The following is an 8,502-nucleotide window of genomic DNA, read 5'->3' as shown; positions in this document are numbered from 1 at the left end:
ACAAAACACGAAATTTAATTAAAATTATCAGAGAAAGGTGATTTTTTTTACCAACTATTCGAATTAGTTGGGACCGGACCTCATTCGGATAATTGGACTGTGTTTGAAAAGGGGTCCATTTTAATTAGTATTAAATGCATGGTGAAAATGGGAGGGAAAAATAAACTATTTTAAAAGATTTTTGAACAAATGAAAAGACAACTCTTGTTACAAGAGCTGTACATTACAAGCATAACGATGTAAGTAGAGAAGAGTACTTACAAGAGCAGTATATTAGTACAACATGCACAAACCGTACTTAAAATGAAAGTCATTGCCTGCTGAATAGCTCTGTCAAAGTAAACAGTTTGCCCGTTTTCGCGGAGGGAATAGCGCGTAGACAGGAACAATATTTTGCGATTCGCAGCTCTAAAAATATATTCGGATAATCAGCGATTCGGATAATTGGAGTTCGGATAATTTAAGTTCTGCTGCAATTCAAAAATATTTCTCGAGATGGGTGTTAAAGGAACGATTCCTCAGTTTTGACTTGACATTCTTCATTTTGGAGGATAGCTTCTCGCAGATGTAAGTGGTTGCCAAAAAGGGATGTAATTAACAGAGCATGAGATCCCATTGCTGGGTTTTGATTTTTTTTTTTTTTTAACATACAATGAATAAAAATGCAGCAGTCCAAAGTTTAAATTTTTCCTGTAAATCGCTATTGCACTGAAACGCAGTAAGCTCTATTTTATACAATAACTACTGGTACCCGCACGGCTTTGCGCGTGGTAGAAAATTAAAAGGTCATTTGGTTCGCTTGTATATTTACAAATAATGGATGACGAAATTCTCGCCAATTTGATATGGCGATAAGCTTGCCCATGTTGCGGTTCCACGTAATGATAATTTGGTAATTTAATCGTCCACGTTGTGATAATTTTCTCCGTAAAATGTTCTTAAAATTGGAATATAAAAAGAACGAATTTGAATTTTCAAAAAATTGCTTCAAGGGGCACACTCCCATGCTACAAACTAATTATGTGCCAAATTTCATGAAAATCGGACAAATGGTTTTGGCGCTGTGCGCGTCAGAGATCCAAACATCCAGAGAGAGAGAGACTTTGAGCATTATTATTAGTAAAGATGATTGATTATCTAAGTGTCAGTAAAAGTAAAAACAAGTGTTGAAACTGAATCGTTAGGTGGGCCATTGATATCTACATAGCGGGGAGCGGGTTGAAAATCACCGAGTTAAATGAATTGTTAAATCTAACAGATTTGAATTAGGGATTCGCAATTCTAATTGCTTTTTCAATCCTTTCGAAGAAAACCGACACATTCCACTAAGCAGCAGTAAGAAATAACGTTGATACAACAGAATTTGACTTATTGACCACACTAGTTTCAGAGCCTTAATTGACCCATTCATCAATTTAAATTGTGTGAACCTTTGGGTCATCCGAGACAAGAAAGGAGGTGGAACATGAGACAGTTTAAAAGGCAAAAATTCAGAATTAACAATACAACCAAAACAAAACGAAATTTAATTTTGGGTTAATGGTTTTTTCTTGACGGGAATCACGTTAGTCAACTTCCTAGCACTAACCAACACAAACTGTCAAAATTAACAAAATCGGTCCGGTCGTTTCAAAGTTTACCCCGGACATACAAATTTGAGGCAGCAAGAAGCAAAGGTACGGAAGTGGAAATTATCATGTTTTGAGTATAATGCATTCGAAGATAAGGTCCTAGGTAGGTTTCCATTGTAAAGTTGATCTAAATGATGCTGCATAACATAACCTACCAGGGCTACTAGTATTATCTCTTGCACCCAAGAGAGGAGAGGTTCACCTATCATTTGTACTAGTTGTCTCCAAATTTTTAATTTTGCCACTTACATGCCTTTGCTCCTCACTGTCTCATTTGTTGATTGGTTTTTGTTTGTATAAAGATTTGCTTTACTTGCGTTGACGTTTATACGATGAGAATAGCCTGTGTTGTATAATAAAAATACGAAAAGCAAATAATGAGTTGGGATTCTACTGTAGTTAAGTTTTCCTCGATTCTCGTTCTCTCATAACCTTCATCAAGCATCGTGTCAGTTCATGTGAGGCGTCGTGAATAGCTATTTTAGTTACAACATTGTTTCGCGAGATAATTTTTTCAAAAAAGTATTTTGTTTCGGATGTTAAAAGAATTATTGCTTACTAAGCAATTTACTCGAAGCTTAAATAATATATAGAGTAGTTTTTTTTGTAACTGTATGGTGAGCATAAGTGTTCCCATAAGATATACTCCAATTTCGCCGTATACTATTACAGTTTTTAGACATATAGAGTATACCCCTCAAAAATGTTCATACATGTAACTTAAACTATCGTCTCATTTCTAAATTTTCCTAAAGCAATGAAATGATTGAGGTACCGGTTACAATTTTTACCGAGCGACCCTTATAGAAGCACATAAAAAAGTAGTTAATCGTTACAGTGGTAGTTAATTAAAATTAATTTTTGAAACATAAGGAAAATGTAAAATTTCAATTGACCCAGTTTTTTTCTTCTACCTGAAAAACTCAGAACTCTATCACCCTTGGATTATACACTCAAGAATTTCTGGCCATATTACGTACATGCTCGCATGCCCATATTGCGCATCATGGATTCCTGGCAGTGTACCCTCAGAAAAATTGATGGGATCATCACTGATGGTGAAGTGCACAAAACTCGATATGGAATCCTAAAGGTCCAGTGAGGACTATAAAACAATTACAATAGTACAAGTATAGTACGCTTCAAAATTCTAAATCGTCCCAGCCTCTGAAAATGAGCATAGCTGCCAAGTACAGTGAATTCTGTAAAAAGCTCGTTTAACATTTTAAAACAAAATTTATCAATGCGACATCGAAAAACATTTTGTAAAGTATGATGTTCTCCATAAATGGAATAACTGTCAGATATCGAGCGTATTTGGTAAAGTTGAGTATGCGTTATGAGTAGAAAAGTAATCCAGTTAAATAGTTAAATTAACTCAAATGAAGTCTTCAAAAAGTCAAAATCTGTTTTTCAATTCCTAGTAAAAGGTTACACTCTCCCTATAAATATTTATTAACATATCTCGTTCAAATCTCAGTTTTCACCCACTTTCTGTGATCTGATTCTTTTTAATTCGGCATGAGGCCTAACAACGCGATGAGAGAGCGATATTCTATAATCAAATTAATTAAATGTTAACGATATGTTTCCTTTTTCAGTTATAATCATTATTTTTGCATAAGTTCTGTGATATGAGGATGAAAAAAATACTCGCGCGAATTAGAATTAAATATCTATTCAAATTTTGACTTTCCTGCATCAGATAAAATTTGTATTAATTTTCCCCAAGATAATTAGAACGTTATATGTACGTTCGTAAAATGCATATTAATTATAATTGTTTTAACAAATTGCATGCCAAGTGAGCTTGCATTTATAAGTTCATTGTTGATCACGGTTATTGAACAAAATGATTTTATTAAAATGTTTAAAGCAATGTAAATACAGTAAACTCCCGATTATTGGCTGTTGGATTATCCGTGGTTCGGATTATCCGCGGGTCTTTTCACAATTTTTATTTAATTTTTTTAAAGGTCATTAAATGTTTTTTAAACTTATGATTATATTACCGTTCGTTTTTAGCTTTTACATGCGTATATCTTTTTACATTCAATGTTAGTAGACGCAATGTAGCAATGTTTTTAGCTGTAACTCAAATGTGTGCGTTTTCTTCCCATTGTTTAGCTATTGTAAACAGTAGTATCGTTTTTTACCCATTATTTGGATTATCCGCGTTTTTCGCTTATCCAAGGTCACCGAGCCACCCTATTCCGCGGATAATCGGGAAATTACTGTAAAAAAAGGGTCAAAAAATTACTAATTTTGTATAATTAAAAGTAACTAAAGTAAAAAGTTTCCTTGTTGACCTAAACTGGAATTGACTTCATTGTTTTTTTTTTTTTTAAACATTATTTGTTTAACTTTAAGGTACTCTAAAAATCGGGAATTTAAGGAAGTATCACGCCGTCAAGGACACAAGAGCACTTATGAAAACCGGGAAGAATCAGAAACTTGCTTAATTATTATTTGTGGCAGGTTTTATCCTACAGGTTTAACAAAGAACAAAGACCTCTCACAGAAAAGGTTTCAACATTTAATGCACATTGTGTCCGTTTTATGTAATACAGTACTTTCATCTCTTAAACACATAGATCAAACCTTAAACTATGCAGCACAAAAAGCTAAACTTGTGCATTCATTCATGCTTTTCAAGAACCTCCTTTTTTTTTCGAAAAAAATTGAATTGGACAGTGAAACGCGAAACACAAGTCAAAAATGTGCGTAAAGCTCATGATTACTTTGAATGTAAGATTTTTAACAAAACGCTCCAATTTTTACTCGTCGTTTGTACAAGATATTAACAGCTTAAAAGATTTGAATCACCTAGACGTCACGTTATGGCTTGGAATAACCTCATTTCACGACGCAAGATTTTTTTTTTTTTTTTTTTGAAAAAAAGAAAGAAAATGATATATTGCGTGGTTTTCCTTGGAAAACGCTTCTGATTTTCTTTATATGTGCAAAAATGCTTCAAATACAGTAATAAATAGCTATAATTTCAAGCCTATGGAAAGAAGGGAAGTCACTACCACATAAAGAATAGAAAAGTACTGTCAGTCAAAAAAAAGTGGATGACTTCGAGAAAAGTTTTGTGTCTTGAGAATCAAGAAAGGCTGCATCGGACAAAAATGATGCTAAGGAAGCGCTTAAAGCATACCTGCATATACTACTGCTACATCAAGCAAACCAGCGTACGTATATGTACAATGCTATGCACAACGTACATGTACAGTAGTTAATATATTTTTTATTTAAAAATGGTCCAGCTATCCTACTTCTTTTCGCGATGTTCGAGGACAAAACAAACCCTCGACAGCTGTGACATGGACGGGATTTGAACACGCAACCCTCTAGTCTGGAGTCAGAGTCTGTAGAGGTTTTTTCTGACCTCGAACATCCCGAAAAGTAGGATATCTTGACAATTTCAAAATAAAAATATATCTATTAACTACGTACGAAACTAGGTAAACTCAAAGACTAAAAAATTGGCGCATTACCACTGTCGGGAAATAAACAAGATTCATTATTTTTTTTCACATAAAAGTTTTACTTTGGTGTTTAGAGATGGGAATGGTCGGGGAAAAAAACGGAAACTTAGAGGTAAAAACAGTTTTTTTTTTTTTTCTGCTCAGGAAAATGGGAAATTTTGAAATTTCTAGCACAAAATTATGTATTCAGAAATTGTTATGCTTATATTCCAATCAATTTTTCTTTTTTTTGTTTAAGTATTTTTCTACGTTTATATTTCCATATGAAAACACTAGTTTTGATAATGGAAGCTATAGGATAATTTAATTTCCCCACATACCTAATTATTATTCGTTACTTTTCTTATTCTTCAGAAAATCTATCAGCAAAACAATTTATCTATCAATTAGTAGAAATGTTTAAGTAAAATTTTTAATCAATTTTCATTTAATATATCGTCGCGTCAGAGCAACAGTAGGATACATTTTTGTTATTCTTGGGATTAGATTTCTTAGCGTTGCTCTGATGCGACTATATGGAGAAATGAGATAGACAAAACACGAAACTAAACGGAGGGAAAAAATAGTTTTTCTACGGAGGGGTTTATCTTCAATGGGGAAAATTTATGTTATTTAGATTACGATCTGTATGTGCTTTTAACATTTTTTTTGTTTAGTATCTAACATGTAAACACGGACTTTGATAATGGAAGCTATAAGATAATTTTAATTCATTTCGCAACAAAGCAATTTTTGCTACTTTTCTCTAATAAAACTGTTGAAGTATACACAAAACAGAATTATATCAATAACATCAATCGGTAGAAATATTTTGATTAACCAAATTATAAAAACCATACCACTGAAAATTAACTGCCAAAGGATGAATGGATTAATTTCGATACTTTTGAGTGCTCCAAACTCAAATCTAAGACTAGGGGTTAGAAAACAGAAGGACTTATTTAATAGTTTGCATAATAGTTAATATAGTCTGCATAATAGTTAATATAGTGTACATAATAGTATTAATATTAATAGTTTTAAGCATATTTCTAAGAAGAAAAAACAAAATTGACTGCATTTAGTTTTATATAATAAGTACTTGTAAGTTTTGTAACAATTAAACTGCGTTTTAGTTAAAAATTCATGTGTTCATTTTCTCCAATTTTTCTTGACCTCCCCCCACCTGAAATCTTTTTTTTTTTTTTTTACGGTTTCAAAATTTCCGTAAATTTTACATCTATAATGATTTTTCATTACAAACTAGCAAGTCAAGCAAAGGTGAAGTTTTTTTTAGTGAAGAACATGATTTTGAAGCAATATTTCTTTCAAAGAAACTACCTTTGAAAATGGAGACATTACTTCTTCAAAGAATATTTAAATAATTGCAAATGTACACAAATTTTAATTGAAAATTGAATTAAAAGTTCACATTTTTGGGAGGTGCTGCTTTTAACTAAGCACAAAAGAAAAACGAATCTTCTCTATAGAGGATCCAATGGGGTAGTTTCCTTCAGTAAAAATCACTGCTTTTAGCCAATGAAATTGATCGAATAAACAAAAGGATAAAAAAATAACATGGAGTCAAAAAACTTGCATTTTCCCCGACACATTTTTTTTTTAATTTAACTCTTTTAAATGTCCGGATATTTTTTATAAGGCGTGGTCTTTATGATGTCACATGTGATGTAATTTGACACGCTACTCCATTGGCACCTAAATGTTTACGCTTTGCTGTCAACCGCGTTAACAGGTTATGATAATTTGTGCTGTGCGTTAATGGCATCAGTGAATGGCATTTCTTTACTTGTGATGTCATCTGTAGAAGTGTAAAACATGGATTTCAATCTGTGCACCAATTAAAATAACTTAAAAAATATTAAACTTTGTCAAATTACTTCAAAAAATTGTTAAATCCTACGTTTTTAAACATGTTTAAAAAAAATGCTTGAAAAATTTCAGAAGTAATTTCATTGCAACAAACTAACCCCCCCCCCCCCTGCACATAATGTCGTAATGCATCCCTCAAATAATTGTCAAAACAGCAAGTCAGTGTTCGTACAGTTCGTAATCGAAACTTGCGTTCTATCAGTCAAGTAGTTTCACTTAAAGTAATAGTTAGTATCCTCCGGCATCTTAAGCAGCAAATTTTAGTCAAGAAACTATTTTTATTTCATCTTTTGTCAGTTTTAGGATTTTTTTCTGCGCAAATTGTCCTGTAAAATAACTTTTTACTCCTTTTGAATAATTATTCAATCATGATGTAAGCGATATTTAATTCCTACTTTATTGCATCTTACCGTTTCGTGGGAAATTTTCAAAATTTAGTCTCGTTTGTCAAAAAAATAAAGAGGGAAATAAAAATAATAACGAATGAAAATATTACATCACAAAGCTTCTACTTTTGCTAACGTTTTAGAAAAATGTAAGAACTATTTGAACACCGACTTCATTTGGAACGAAAATATCAAGAAACTTCCAATGACTTAATTATTTTTTGCTCTGATGAATTAGCTTTTAGTTCTGATAAAAAAATTTCTTGAACTGGTAATCTAGCTTCTTAAATATTTTTCCTTATAACGTTTTTATAGACGCTCTTTTTCTTTAATATCGAAATTTTGTTGAAACGTTTATTACTCAATACATTTATTATTCCAATCCTCAATATTTTGGTGTTAAGCATTATAGCTCCGATTTTGCTTTACCCGTTTTCAAAGACTCGTAAAGTAAATTGCTTTTTATTAGTATTTTATCCTGAGTCATGATTAGTGGTCGCCAAAGTCAGCTGGTATAACGCAGAATTGCTTGAAAAAAAATTGATTTACTTTTGTCGGATGTTTTGCATTGAAATCAACGTGAACAATGGTTGTTCGTTTAAACATTCGTTGTGTTCTTAAATCTCAATTTTTGAATTCTCACGTTTTACAGAACCTTTACTGCTATTTTACAGAATCTCGGCAAATAAGATGTATGCATCAAAAGCCAAAATACTCTTTAAAACTGTATTGCAGCTCTTGGTACACTATTTCGTAAAGAGCGTCATTTTCAGGGTGAGCACAAAAGTTCGATATGATTTTAAAAAAATAATATTTTCGAAACAACTGCTCAAATTACAAGAAGTGACTCACATGAATGTAAAGAGAATGTACCAAGTTTTTTCCAGTTAACAATGTGTGACCATGGTACAAGACAATCATCTTACCTGCAATCCAACTGGTTTCGCACGTCCTGTGATTTCTTTTTATAGGGTAACATCAGACATTGTTTATCAACTTCTGATGCCGAAAATATTACAAAAACGTCAAGAACTCATTTTTTGTAGCATTTACGAATCATTGCTAGTGTCTACTTTGAAATCTGCTGAACGATCCGGATTACAGGTTAGATGATATCGTGTAGCA

This window comes from Uloborus diversus, unplaced genomic scaffold (genome assembly GCF_026930045.1).
Source record: "Uloborus diversus isolate 005 unplaced genomic scaffold, Udiv.v.3.1 scaffold_106, whole genome shotgun sequence".
NCBI classification, from domain to species: Eukaryota; Metazoa; Arthropoda; class Arachnida; order Araneae; family Uloboridae; genus Uloborus; species Uloborus diversus.
The sequence above is the reverse complement of the archived record's forward strand: the minus strand, read 5'-3'. Positions refer to the sequence as shown.